Raw genomic sequence first — 15,928 nt, 5'->3', positions numbered from 1 at the left:
TAAAAACAGAAATAAATAAGACATGATTTATCTAGAAAGTAGAAAGTAAAATAGCAGACATAAATCTATACATGTCTGTTAAGGGTGGTGGTGCAGGCCCTGGGTATGGTAATGTATGCTTGCAGTCCCAGTTACTTAGGCACCAGAGGGAGGATCTACCCTGTCTCAAAACAAAAAAAAAATATTACCACATTAATATAACACTAAATATCAAATGATTAAACAACATAATAAATTACATTGTTAGGCTGAATAAACTAAATCCCAAATGTATGCTCTTTACAAGAGATACACTTTAGATTCAAAGATACAAACAAGCTGGTAAAAGAAACCAGAAGAGAGCACACAGAAAACAGACAAAATATATTTTAAAACAAAAACCCATCAGTATAAATAAAAAGAGACAATCTTTAAAGACAAAAGGACAAATCAATGAGTCTATAGCCAATTATGAACATAAATGCACCTAAAAAGAGACACTGAAAATATATGAAGCAAACCCTAACAAAATTAAAAAGAAAAATGACAATTCAACAATAATAGTTGGAAAGTTTGATACTAAATTTCAATAATGGCTAGAAAAACTAGGCAGAAAATAAGTAGAAATTAGAAAACTTGAACAATACAATAAATCAACTAAATCCTAAAACACACATACAGAGCATTCTACTAGCAATAATACAGTAACATTTTTTCGCAAGTGCTTATAGACTATTCCATTGGTAGACAATATATTTGGTCATAAAATGACCCCCAATAATTTTAAGAGAAATGAAACTGTACAAATGATCATCTGTAACTACAAAGAAACACAATTAGAAATCAATAACAGAAAGCAACTTGGGGAATTAAAAAATATATAAAAATTAAACATCCAATCCTAAATAACCAAATGGTCAAAGAAGAAATCACAAGGGAAATTAGAAAATATTTTGGCATGAATAAAATTGAAAAACAACATACTAAGACTGTTGATAAGAAGTGTATGGAGGGAAGTTTATAGCGGAATACACCTAGATTAAAGAGAAGAAATTTGCTATGGTATTTGGAAATATAACCTTTGGGAGATAATTAAATTTGGATGAGATTGCAGAGGATACATTGCTGTTGTGATGGAACTAATTCTATTATAAGAAGAGAAATCAGAGAGCAAGCTCTCTTTCTCCTTCTCATGTGAGAACACAGAGAAAAGCTGCTGTCTGTAAGTCAGGAAAAGAGGCCTGACCAGAATGTGACCATACTGGTAACCTGATCATGGATTTCTAGCCTCTAGATATGTGAGAAAAAATTCTTTGCTTAAGTAACCCAGTCTGCAGTATTCTGTTATGGTGACCCAAGCTAAAACAAATTAATCTCAAGTCAATAACCTAATTTTTCACTTTATAACACTTAAAAAAAGCACTAACTAAATACAAAGCTAGCAGTGGGGAGGAAACAAAGTTTAGAGCAGAAAAATTAAAGCAGACCTATAGAGGAATGAAAGAACATTGAAACCAAAAGTTGATTCTTTGAAAAGTTCAACAAAATTGACAAATATTTATACAGAATGACCTAGAAGATGAGAGGGAAGACTCAACAATCGCTAAAATCAGGACAAATCACAATCGATCTTAGAGAAATGGAAAGAATCCTAAGGGAATGCTATGAACAAAAGTTTGCCAACAAATTAGATAAGTTAGAAATGGGCAAATTCCTAGAAAGATACAAAACACTGAAACAGACTCAAGAATAAATACAAGGGGCTGCGGCTGTGTGGCTCAGTGGTAGAGTGCTTGCCTAACATGTGTGAGGCACTGAGTTTGATTCTCCACACACATAAAAATAGATAAATAAAATAAAGGTATTGTGTTCATCTATAACTATTTTTTTAATTAAAAAAAGAATTAATAGAAAATCTGAACAGAGCTACAAGTTCAGAGATTGAATTAGTAATTTTTAAACTTTGCATAAAGAAAGGTCAAGGCCCCAGCTGGCTTCAAAGGTAAATTCTACCAACATTTCAAGAATGATCAATATCCAATTTTTCACAAAATTTTCCAAAAATAGAAAAGAACTCTTCTCAACATATTATAGAAGGGCAGTATTACCTTTGTATCAAAACCAAACAAAGACATTTATCACAAGAAAACAACAGACCAAAATCTCTTATATAGACAATAAAAATCCTCAATAAAGTACTAGCAAAATGAATACAGCAATAAACAAAAAGGATTGTACACTAAGATTATGTGGAATTTATTTTGGAAATGCAACATTCATTTACTATCTGAAAATCAGTTACTATAACATATAATAATATTAAATAACAAAAATCATACATTCATTTCAAAATATATATAAAAATTTGACAAAATCCAGTATCTTTTAATGATAAAACTACTCAACCAACAAAAAATAGAAGGGAATTTTCTCACTTGATAAAGGGCATCTATGAAAAACTCATGGTTAATTTCATACCTAACTGCAAAAAACTTCCCATATCTCCCTAAGACCAAGAATAATACAATGATATACACTTCCACCACTTCTATTTTACACTATACTGGAGGTTATAGCTAGGGCAGTTAGGCTATAGAAGGTAATAAAGGCATCTGGAATGGGAAGCAAAAAGATAAAAAACTTTAAATACATTCAACAAAATTGTGTGATACAAGAGCAATATAAAAATCAACTGTATCTCTGTGTATTAGTAATGAACAATACAAAAATTAAAGAGAAAAATTCTACTTATAATAAAATAAATAATGACCAATCAAACTAAAAAGCTTCTTCATAGCGAAGGAAACAATCAAGAACATGAAGAGAGAGTCTACAGAATGGGAGACAATCTCTGCCACCTGTACCACAGATAGAGCATTAATCTTCAGGATATGCAAATAACTTAAAAAACTTAACACCAAATAAATAAATAACCCAATTAATAAATGGGAAAAGGAACTGAACAGGCACTTCACAGAAGAAAAAATATGAACAGTCAACAAATATATAAAAAAATGTTCAATATCTCTAGCAATTACAAAAATACAAATTAAAACTTCACTGAGATTCCATCTCACTCTTGGCAATTATCAAGAATATAAGTATCAAGGAGAGAAGATGGCCAGAGGGAGGCAGCATTTTGTGTCGCTCCATGATCCAGATCTGACCTAGTTGGAATACCGCATCTCTGAGAGTGTTAGAGGAACCCCTTTACAGCTAATTTCTGCAGAAATCACTAGCTGTGACCCCACACAGGGCCCTGAGCCTCAATGTTCAAGTAGGACTCTGAACTCCTGGCTCCCACAACCCAAAGCCTGCAGTTCTAGCCCATGCAGGGTTCCTGAGCACCTTTGCAGAATCACCTATTAGCACCTCTGCAGAACTCTCAGACTTTGCTCTGCTCCCATGCAGATCATTTGGCTGCTAATTACCCACAGCATAACACCATCGCCTGGCTTCCCCCACCTCACCAGACACCCTGGTGCTGGAAGCAGACTGCCTCCATCTTGGACCACCTTTCTCACCATATTTGGTGGGGGGCAGCTCCCAGATCGGATCTCCATCTGGCCAGGTACCACTTTTCCAACTCCCCCTCTCCCCAGAGGTGATAACTCAACACAGTAACTACTCAACACAAAACAGCTCTCAGTTGAACAGGTGTGTAGTGCTACCAGGGCGCTGCCCACATGGTGTGAGCCTTGGTGTGAGGGGTCTCTCAATTGGGAACTGCTAGGGAGAGGGAGATGGGTCTAAAGTTTTGAGCCTAACAAAGAGACTAGGAACTGGGAAATCTCCAGGCAAGATAGGGAGATAATACCAGGTGCTCAAGCCTTAGGAACAGTCCCCAAAAGAGACCCATGAAGTGCAGTCTCCCTGCAGGGACTGGCAGGTGCTACTCCCTGCTTCCAGGCACCCTACACCAGGACCAGTCTTCCCACCCTGGATACCTCAAACATCCTGAGGGCAGAGACACCAGCTTACAACAAACAACCCCACCTACTGGATGAAAAGAAAATCAGGAAAGATGGATCTCTAAAAATAGCAACAACTCTGGTTTCTTCCTTTGAGGATTTTTTTTTCTCTTTCTCATCTACTCCTCTATCCTCCAGCCCTCACACCCCCAACATATGTGAAACCAAGAACTTTGAATGAATTAGCATTTTGAGAACTGAGTCATCTGAATAATATAATATAGAGGTGTTGTCTATGCCCTTTTTTTCTTTTTTTCATTTTTCTTTCCCCATCCAAATTTTACTATTTTAATATCTGTATTTTTCTAAATATATCTGTGTATTTGTTTATCTACTCTACTGTATTCCCACATACTTGTGTACCCTAAAATACTTCCTGTCTATTCTCTTGCTACTAACCTCTTCATTAGATTTCTCTTTCACACTTTCTAAGATATATTAACTCTATATCCTCACATTCTACCTCCTCAGCATATCATCCTCTGCTCCACCCCCAGTTCATTATTCATGGTCAGAAACTGTAAACCTTTTTACAAAACTACTGATTATATTTTAGATAATAATTGAATCCAACATTTCTGTACAACGAGACTAAACTGTAAACGTCTTAATTACAACAAATCGTTCATAGGTGGTATGTTGTTGATATTGGGATCTGTTAACATTGTCCTTCCCCACAAAGGAGAGGTATTGGAGCCCCACAAGAGCACTAAAACTTATAGTGTAAAAACAACAACACCCCAGACCCACAGAGCTGGAAAGGAAGACACACAAGCAACATGAAATGAGAAGAAAAGAAAGTGCCCCAAACAAATCAAGACACCACATCATTAGAATCATTGGCAGCCACAGCAGAAGAAATTACAGAGAAGGAGTTCAGGATGTACATGGCTAAAATGTTCTGTGAATTCAAGGAAGATATAAGAGAGCAAATACAAGCAGTGAAAGATTACTTCAACAAGGAGCTACATAAACAAATACAGGAAGCAAAAGATCACCTCAACTGGGAGATAGAGGTTCTTTAAAAAAATAGAAATACTTGAAATGAAAGAAACAACAAAACAAATTAAAAGCTCAAATGAAAGTAACAGAGTAGACCACTTGAAAAATAGGACATCAGACAATGAAGACAAAATATATAGTCTTGAAAAGAAAATAGACCACACAGTGATAATGGTAAAAAAAACATGAGCAGAATATTTATGATATATGGGATAGCATAAAAAGACCAAATTTAAGAGTTATTGGAAAAGGGGAAGGCATAGAAGTTCAAACAAAAGGAATGAACAATCTAGTCAATGAAATAATATCAGAAAACTTTCCAAACATAAAAAATTAATTGGAAATCCAAATTCAAGAAGCCTATGGGATGCTGAATGTACAAAATCACAACAGATCCACACCGAGGCACATTATAATAAAAATGCCCAACATAAAGAATAAGGAGAGAATTTTAAAAGCCATGAGAGAAAGGAATCAGATTACATATAGGGGAAAACCAATTAGGATAATGGCAGATTTTTCAACACAGACCCTAAAAGCCAGAAGATCTTGGAACAACATGTATTAACCTCTGAAAGAAAATGGGTGCCAACCAAGAATCTTGTATCCAGAAAAATTAAGCTTTAGATTTGAAGATGAAATAAAAACCTTCCATGAAAAAAAAAGTTAAAAGAATTTATAGCTAGAAAAAAATGGCACTACAAAACATCCTTAGAAAAATATTCCATGAAGAGAAAATGAAAAATAACAGTGAAAATCAGCAGAGGGAGGTAGTAGCCTAAAGGAAAAACTAATCAAATAATAAAATCGAGTCAAGTTAAATAACAAAAATAATCAAATGTGGCTGGGAATATAAACCATGTCTCAATAAAAACCCTGAATATTAATGGTTTAAACTCATCAATCAAAAAACATGGACTAAAAGATTGAATTAAAAAAATTAGACACCCAACAATATGCTGCCTCCAGGAGACTCATCTGATAGGAAAAGACATCCACAGACTGAAGGTGAAAGGTTGGGAAAAATCATACCACTCACATGGACTTCAAGCCAAAGTTAATCCAAAGAGATAAAGATGGACATTACATACTCCTCAAGGGAACCATACACCAACAAGACATAACAATCATAAATATATATGCCCCAAACAATGGTGCAGCTATGTTCAAATTCTTCTCAAGAGTCAAATTGACCACAACACAATGATCTTGGGTGACTTTAACACACCTCTCTTACCACTGGATAGATCTTCCAAACAAAAGTTGAATAAAGAAACTATAGAACTCAATAATACAATCAATAACTTAGACTTATCTGACATATAATATTTCAACCTGCATCAAGCAGATACACTTTCTTCCCAGCCTAGCAATCTGGATCCCAGGGACTGTTCCTAGTCTTCCTGTGATGCACCCCCCACCCCAGTGTCAGTGGTCAGGGGTATGGTGAATCTGCCTTGCTTTGTTCAGGGCAAGAGCTGATTCTTTGTTGCCTCTGTCTGAGTGAAGTGAGCTAGCAAACACTGTACAGAGCTTTGCACCCTTGCCTGTGTCACAGAGGATGGATGAGCAGAGGTTGCTGCACTTCCCAGGAACAGGTCCCCTTGAGTCAGTTGGGTTCCCCTTGTTTGCGGTAAGTGGGGAGAGGGAGGACAGTTTCGGCAATTTAGGGTTAGTAAGTAGTCCTTCTAGAAGTTCTTTCTGGCCCTGCTTTTAAGGGGTCCCACTGTAGAGGGCTTCCCTCTGGTTAATTTGCAGCTGTATGGGTGTGGGAAGACATCATGGTAATTTAAGAGGGTGACTGATCAGCTCAAGGCTCTGAGATAGGGATTTAGTATTAGGAGAGAGAAATACAAAATCTTAAAGGAAACACCTCAAGTAATTGAAATGTAGAATTAAGCCATTGAGATGCATAAAACATAGTTGCAAACCTGAGCCCATGAACTTGTAAAATGTGGGAAAAACACATGGCAGGAAAACTGGCCTGAAATTCTGCATCTCCACCCTGAATCCACCTCCAGTCCAGCACCTGATACAGCCCTTCTGTAAATATTGGGCCCCCTAGCCTACATTTGATCTGCTTCTCACTCTCAAGACAGCTCTCATTTCCCTTGAATATGCATCTATCTTCCTAAATAAACCTCTGTCTATGCCTTTGTCTGGCTAGTGCTGAAATTATTTTCCATCACATATGCCAACCCCTGGTCCTGAATGGAGTTCCCCTCTCCTCCTGGAACTCCTTGGACCCTTCTCCAGAGATAACTCTTCTCCCATGACAGCTCCACATGGTGGCCGTGGACCCCAGCTCAGCTTTCTGCTCAAAATTTGGTTTTAAGTTCTTTAATGCTATTTTAAGGAGCTTTCTGATACTGTTGTGCTTTAAGTTTTGTCTGTCTTTCCAACCATTCCTAAGTGGGAGAACTTCAGAGAATGTCTGCTAGCCCCTGTCAATGCCCCTCCCTTCTCATCTATGGTTCAAGTCAATGGTGCTCAGGGAACTCTGACTTTGGTACCCTGTCTTCCAGTCCCTCCAGATCTAAGACTATTCAATATCAAATCTTAGAGCATTTATTTCATCACCCAACTCTCAATTCTGCGTCTCCTTCCCTGCCTCCTCTTGTGTGAAGAGATCGGATTGCTGCCCTGCTCACTTCTGCCATCTTCCTAAACCCGAAAATACCCTCACTTCTTGTTAGAATCTGTAAACAAGTCAGGATGGCGCCTGATATTTTGCCAGGGGGAGTGGTTTGTGAGGTGGCACCAGCGAGCCATTAAGTGTGGAGATTTCTTATTGGTTGACTGTTGTATCTAGTTTATGTTAATTAAGATAAGCTGTGTGGAATGTATAAATACCTCTGTTGTCCTACAATAAACGGTCCCCACTCCTGATGTATCAGTCTACACAAGTTCCTTGTCACTCCCCGGTTATTTTGCTGCAGCCGGACTGCGGCAACTTCTCACAATGCACACTTGGCTGTAAGTTTTGAGAATTAAGTTTTCTTCCTTCCTAATGTAAGTCCTCAGTGCTATAAATTTTCCTTGGCTTTTGCTGTATTATGTACCTTTGATGTGTAATGCTTTTATCAATCTAATTTTTTTTATTTCTTTAATTCATGAATATTCAGAATATTTAATGGAATAATAATACATGAATTTACCTTATGATTTTAAATTTCTAAGATTTAAAAAAAAAACTTTTTATGTTAACTCTTAATTTATGAATAGTCCCAGTGCCAGGCCTCAGGGGGTTTGGGAGCCCATGCAGGAACACTGAGGAGGCTTTCCTCAGGGGTATGTGGAAGCAGGGCAGAGAAAGCACCTGGTGGAAGTGGAGCAGCACCTTCCTTGGGCAAGTCTTTCATTAGTAAGCAATTTCATATTGCCCTTAGAACAGGATGGGTTACACTGATGGATTCTGGTTGGCTTACACAGGACTCAGAGTGCTGCAGCGCCTTACCTTAATGTCCCCCATCACCACCACCACCACCACCACCATCATCATCATCATTGCCATCAGCAGAAGCATCATAGCACTCTGATATTTTACTTTGTTGCTTATTTGTATCTTGTCTTTTAACCAATGTGTGTATTGAAATGTTGAAATTTTATGCTTTATTCTTATCTAGTTTTATTTCATATACTTAAAGAACAGGTTATTGGGAGCATTTGTGTTTTAAATTCATGGTGAATTTGATCTTTCACTTTTTATCATTAGTTGTTAGATCTCTTCATCTCCAGTAGTGCTTTATGCTTTAAAATCTCCTTTATTAAATACTCCTATATCCCATCTGGAATCTTTTCCCATTTTTTTCCTTTCTTACCTTTGTCATCTCCAACCACCTGAGCTCTCCCCTGCCTCTTCCCTGTGCACACACCCCACTGTGCCTAGTATATGTATTCCCCATTTTTTCTGTTCAGTCTTTGTTTTTAAGTATGGGGCTGTGAGAGGAACTATCTAGCTCAAACAGAGATATTTTAACTGTTGAGACATCCAAGTCAGTCAACTTTTTATTTATTTGTTCCAATTTTTATTCGTTTATGTTTAATACTAAGTTGATCCTTACTTTTGGTATGGATGTGAGGACTCATGGAAGGAGTGTGGGTTCACATGCACGTAGTACCATGACTAAATCAAAGAGAGACACTATTAAAAGAATTGTAGGTATATCCTATGGGATTTGCCATTGACTAGATTTATATAATAAATACTCCCACAAAGTTCATGAGAAGTTCCCTTTGCAAACTCTCTACCAACTTGGAGTAAAAGTAACTAGATTATTGGGTACAAAAATACTGCTGTGCACCCAACTTTCAGCAATCAGGAAGCAAGTTTAGAAAGTCATACAGCCAAAGCAGGACATAGTCCCCATGCCAACTGCAGATGTAACTAGGTAGGATAACAAAAGGAAATCTTACAAAGAGTATTATAAGAACTGAGGAGAAAAATGAGCCAGACTGATACACACAGAGCACAGAACAAAGATGGCGATCAGGGCCAGTCCCTATCCAAGGCGGGAAACCAGGATCCCTAAAGACATGTTCTTTTTCCAAGCATGGAGTAAATTATCTACAACAGGTTCCCCCAATTCCTTCCCTCTCTGCATATATATTGCTATTCCACCATAACAGAAAGACTATATTCTTTCTTTCCTCCTGAATTTGGGCTGACTGGCTTTGGTAACTAGATCAGCAGAAGGTGATGCTGTGACACTCTGGAACATTGGTGGCTTGGGGGAACTTACACAGTGCAATTGTGTTTTATTAGTGCCAAAGATTGCCACGTGATAGAGAAGACACCCTGAGATGAGGCGGTGAAGCACAGACTTCCTGAAAAATGCTTGAGGGCGTCCGTCTATGACAGGCTGGATGTGTGCTTTGCCAGAGAGCCTCGCAACAACCAGTTGAACAGTTGCCTTCCTGCTGCTCACAGCACCAGTGTGTGCGGCCACAGACAGCATCTCCTGCTTTGTCTAGGGACTACTGCCTAGATGAGCACATCCTCTGATCTACCCCCATTGTTGCAAGGAGAAGGGTTTGTCAGATGGGCTTCAGAAGCAGACACCATTAATTTGCTTTGTTCCTTTCATGACCAGCAGCATCCTATGGAATAGTTGTCCTGGCATGCTCACAAGAAAGCAACTGTCTACAGAAAGCACTAACTTTCCCTAGCTCCCAACATGCATGAGAGAAAGTCAGTGTCCTGGATAATACTTACCTGTGTGTTCCATCCTGGGCTGCTGTCAGTTCCCTGGGCTGGTCTAAGTCCTTGTGTGCTAAAGGGGACATTCCAGGGGCACAGTATCACTGTGTTCCTTCTCTTTAAGGGTGATGCACTCATGGGTAGGAAGCTCTAAGTCTCCATCAGTTTCTTGAAACACTCCAGCTGCAGGAAGCCAGGCACCACATGAAACCTACACCCAGACTACTGTGACCGAGAAAGAGCAGTCCCACAAGCACCTTGCTCTTTCAATCATCTCACACCAAGCTTCAGCCATGAGTGAAAGGTCATCCAGGAGATTTTATTCTCTAAAATGCTATGTGGTGAAGAAATGAAGCCCTGACACGTGGCCTTCATGAGCTGCAGCAGCCTCTCAGGCCCTCCTCACAGATGTCAGGAAGCAGAAAAAACACACCACTGTACCGTGTCCAGATTCCTAATCCACACCATCACCATGGTGCTTTTATCCCTCCGGCGTGATAGACAGCAAGGGCAAAACTCATAGGTTTAGTTTCACATTTAATTTTATGAGTCATCTCATGATTTTTTGCCTGTCCAAGGTGGGATCAAGTATCTGTTTTTTCCACTACATGGATATTCTATCACCAGCTCTTTCTTTATTCAAAAGAATTTTCTTTTTCCATTGTATTGCTTTAGTGATAAAATTTTTAAAAAGCAGTGAATATTAATATGTGGATCGATTCCTGGATTCTCTACTCTGTTCATTAACTTACTCGTCTTTCTTCTTCAAGATGACACTGGTGCTTCTTTCTAGTTGCCTCATTTTCACGTTAAGTGTGAGGATCATCTAGTTGATATCTTAAGAAAAATCCTGCTTGGATTGATTCAGAGAGAATCGATGGATTGTTCTGAAAAGAATGCACATCTTAAAATATTAAGCCTTCCAAGTAAATCTCTCTCTACATTTATTTATATTATCCTTGATTTTTCTCATCCATGTATTTGAGTCTACAGTGCAGATGTTTTCCATTCCTCTAATTGGATGTTAAACTAACATTGTGTCGCTAAGGAAAGACCACTGCATGGAAGGAGAAGAGCTGATCTGCTGTGTTAGATGGTCGGGGATCATGGCCATCAGACGCTGAAATCCAGTGTAGAGTAGGCAGTGCCCGGACTGATAAGCCGCAGAGCTCTGGAAGTCAGTCTTGGCTCAGGGTAGATCACTCTGCTGAGTCCAAAAACATGTTCAGAACATCTGCTCAACCCTTGCCCAGATGTAGCCACAGTGTCTGGGGCTCTAGAACAAGGCTGTCACTCCCTCAGTGGATGAATCTGGTCACCCTGAAGAGAATTACATGGAGGGTCACTTTTTACAAGAGACTTGGGATCCCACCAGTCATCATCAGCATTTACTGGCAAATAAATGTGATAAATTCACATCATTTTGCCAAAATGGATCAAGGGACACTTCTACTCATCCTAGAACAAACACACCATCTGTGTGATAGAAATTATCTAAGAATTTTTAAAAAGAATTTAATGCTTTTGTTTCTTAGGTGAGCAGGTGTTAGGTGCCAGGGGGCAATTTGACTCTTCTTTTTGCTCTTCTATAATCATCTTTACAGGGTACTGTGGATAATGATTTGAAGAAGGCCTCTGCTCCCATAGCAATAGGGGTGTGTGGCAGTAACACCCCTCAACAGCATTAAAAATCATGGTAGAGGGCTGTGCCATCCCTGACGCTGGGTCATAGCAACCTCTACCAGCTGGCTGGAGGCCACTAAGAAGCAGCTGAGTGGCTCTGGGGGGACAACGTTCAGCAGAACTAGGGTAACTTAAAGTTGTGGGCCAAGCAGAAGATCAGCAAGGAAGAATGTGACTGTGAAGTGCATCAACTTTCTGCATAGGATAATGTCCATCCTGGCCACGAGTTTCTCCTGCCATTCTCACTAGCCATCATACCTGGGTTTCCATGCCAGAGGGTGCTGGATCTTTGCACTGGACAGGTGGCTCTGCAGCCAAACCTGGGAAACCAAGGGCAGTTTAAAGCTTTCTTCTGTTCGTCAGCAGTTCATGGTGGATTACAGCCCCAGAATCCCCTCTCTGGAGCACAGCAGTTTGTGGCAAAGGATCCTCAAGATGCCAACAACTTGAAACTTTGTTCCCACCCATAGTCAGCTCCAAGGAGGATGGCAGAGACCATCTATCGGCATGGGCTGGAGCACACGGCACAGGACACCATTTCAGCTGTGGTCTACGTAGTGGAGAGCCAACTTGAAGACTGTCATCAGTGGTATCCTCAAGAAAAGGCCTTTGGTGGCAAGATGACCATTTTAAATAGGCCTTCAGCAGTAGTGACCCCACAGCCTTGTCTGAAGAACAATGTGGTGGCTTGTCTAATACTTTAATCCAAAAGTCCTCCAGCTGCATCTGCCCCCTGTAGGGGTCAGAACCTGGCTGTGCACCTCCTCGGTGCTGTGGGAACGGCAAGCCTAGCCCCTGGTGGCCTGCTTCAGGGATGCTCTGCATGCACCTTACCTCCAGTGAACATGTATGACCTCCTTAAGACCTTGTAGGCACACGGGGAAGTCATGCCCACACATGCTGTGCATGCCCTCAACATTGAAAGAATCGTCATGAACAAGCATAAGTTGCTGCAGCAAGAAGAATCCCATGACCAGCTCTTGGAAGCCAAAGAGGAGGTTTTTCTCTGATAAATTAGGATTTGAGGGTGTGGGACCCTCACAAAATTCATTGCTTACTGAAAATGGAATGTTTTGGGGTTCACAGTTAGAGGCTGAAGTGCAGAGTGTATATATGACCTTTCCTATAGAAATATGACTTGCTTTGAGTTGCTACTGAGAAGCCATTCATGTAAATATGATGCCACCCCATGTCTGCATGTACCTTGTTCCCAGTTACCAGAGCAGGTGTTGAAGTCCTGTGCCCAGTCTGAGGCAGTGTGTAAGATGGACCATCCTACAGTGAAGACACTATTGCATCATGACCCCACAATTGACAGGGCATTCTTGTGTTCAGTGACAGCACAGATATTTCATATCTGGCAAAACAAAACTTCTGCCTATCCCGAAGACCTGCACTCTTTTTGTTGTTATTATTGGAATAACCTATACAGTGTTGAAAATCAGATATCTCCTTTTGTTAATAGTTATAGGTAGCCCCCAAACAATTCCTCATTTTAACTATACAGAAAATAAGACTTGCAAATGCTGTGATGTTGGACAAAATAAAGTCCTTTCTTTGCATTTAAAACCAAAAAACCAAACAAATAACCCTCATGGAATGAAGTTTACCTTATAAAATGTCTTCCTGAAGCTTCAGTTTGTTTCCTGTTGATATGCCCAGAAATGACTGAAGGCTCATCGATTAATTGTTCTTACGGAGCATGTATCAAGAAATATTATGGATTCATTCTTGGCAATTCTCCTGTTCTCAGGAAATATCTATTTCTACCATTTCAAGTGATAAATGGAAAATAATCTACTTTGACAGTGTTACTGATAACCAATTTTGCTTTTCTAGAGATATGCTGCATTTTACTCAAGACATAGTGTTGATGGATAAATTAGAATATATAGATGGATTTATGTAGAACTGAATAATGATTGTATAAATAATTGTATATACGGTTCATATATTTGGATCTATGTATTTGGATTTATGTTTTAAATGTAACAAACATTTTGAGGTAAAAAAAATCACAGTAGAAAAAACTGAGATAGAGAGAGATTCTTGTTTTTAAGAGAGCCAAACAATTCTGGAATTTCAGAAGCTATCAATTGCACAGATGAAACAAAATTTTAAATATTTCTTCATAAGCATAAAGAGGAAATGTTGGCACTTTTAACAAGAAACCAGAGGAAAATAAGCTCTTTTATACTTTTAACTATTCATATGTACTTTTTAACTATATATACTTTTAACTATTCATATAACTGTGATATTTAATTTCCACAGGATGACTGTGAATAGATGACTTACAGGCCTCTTAATTATGGCTGATATTCTCACATTATTGGTCCATTCCTTTATAGTGACAGTGTTTTAAGAATAACCCCTCAGACAATAAAATACTCCAGCAGATTGAATTAATTTACCCTTTTAAACACTATTGAAGATATTTAAAACTTCTGAGGTCCATCAGAGGAAGTTCTGGCTCTGCAGAACAGAGCAAACTCCTGAGCACATATCTACCTGAGCACATCAGGACAGATAGGAGACCATGCAGGGTCAATTTTAGAGTGGATAGGACACTCATTCACATTGTTCTGTTAGGCCTTTATAAATTATTTTAGTATGCTAGGCCTCTAATAGCAAGATAAACATTTGTTTTTGATTCTTAGTCTTAACATTCTCCTAATATATAATTTCAAGATAACTATTTTATAAAATACAAAATAGGCAAAATAAATGTGCTTTTTAAGGTATTAAATTACTATTGGTATTTGCATAAATTAGGAAAAAGCAGAAATGTTGAAGCTATTTTGGAAATCACCAAATCTACACTTCTTATGGTAGTTTCCTACTAGAGGACTAGAAGTTTAGGGGTCAACTAACTTCAATCTCCAGTGCCTTGAAAAATGTTACTTGCACTTCTGTACCAGAAATAAAAGTAACACTCATTCAAAGCATCTTCTGTAACTGTCCATTATAACACACCTGTTAAGTAATTTCTTCCCTGCCTGAAGCTGGGTATTATATGGCTATAGTGCCCTTCACCAACACCATACTCTAGCTTTCCAGAACATCTGTGATTTGCAAGCATATTTCACTCTTGTTTACCAGAAGTCTTATTTGAAATGAGATCACATACTAATGGGAAATGGAAAGCAAATGAGGAATAAGGAACTAGGAGTTCCAGGGGGAAATTATTTTAATGAGGGGGGCAGATATCTCTCTTGGGCCTGAATGCATCAAACCACAGTTGTCCAGACTCCTCTGTGGGGACAGCTATAGACCATAGCAAAATTCATAGCTGCCTCTGGGCTTGTGATGCACATTTCAGACAAAAATTTTTTTAAAAAAAGTTTTGTTCCAAAAATCTGAGGATGATTTTTGATACCCATGAACAGAGATTCCTCAATGATTGTTGTTTTTTTTTTTCCTCTCTCTCATGGTTGAGTTTACATTGAATTGAAAAAAATAGTTTTAAATGTTTGACAGATTTGAACTGAAACAGCATATCATAAAAGATTTGCTTATAATGCCGAAGAACAAGGACAATTGTGACATCAATTAAAAATAAAATATTTATCAGGGCTGGGATTGTGGCTCAGCAGTAGAGCGCTCGCCTAGCACAGGCGGGACCCCAGGTTCAATCCTCAGCACCATATAAAAATAAAGGCATTGTGTTGTGTCCATCTACACCTAAAAATAAATACTAAAAAATAATTTATGGATATAATAAATCAGTTAAAATTTATAATTATCACAAGCTATTACTGATCACATACTATGTACAAATCACTTTAATAGCAACTTACTACCCAGAATGAGGCTAAGAAGGAGTAAGGACATAGGTGGTCTTACAATCAAGGAATTTGGACTCTAATAGGAGACATACAGAAAGTATACATGTAATATTAACTAGAAAAACTGTCATTTCATCATAGAAAATTGCCATAGGTAAAAAGGAAAGGCAACATTTTTATACCAAAAAATTCCAAACTGTTTTACAAGAATGCTGTATTAGATGATGGGTTGAAGCATGGGAAAGATTCAGTATGGATTTTTGTGGGGCGGTGAGTTTTGGGTGATACTGAATGCCTAGCTAAGT

General features: G+C 38.6%; 1 pseudogene; it reads left to right on the top strand.

Annotated features, from left to right (window-relative positions):
* The first annotated feature begins 8,347 nt into the window (after window positions 1-8,347).
* Window positions 8,348-12,845, top strand: LOC101974418 (transcriptional adapter 1 pseudogene; annotated as a pseudogene).
* Window positions 12,846-15,928: the final 3,083 nt, after the last annotated feature.

Source organism: Ictidomys tridecemlineatus, chromosome 8 (genome assembly GCF_052094955.1).
Source record: "Ictidomys tridecemlineatus isolate mIctTri1 chromosome 8, mIctTri1.hap1, whole genome shotgun sequence".
NCBI classification, from domain to species: Eukaryota; Metazoa; Chordata; class Mammalia; order Rodentia; family Sciuridae; genus Ictidomys; species Ictidomys tridecemlineatus.
This window is presented reverse-complemented; position numbering and strand designations above follow the sequence as displayed.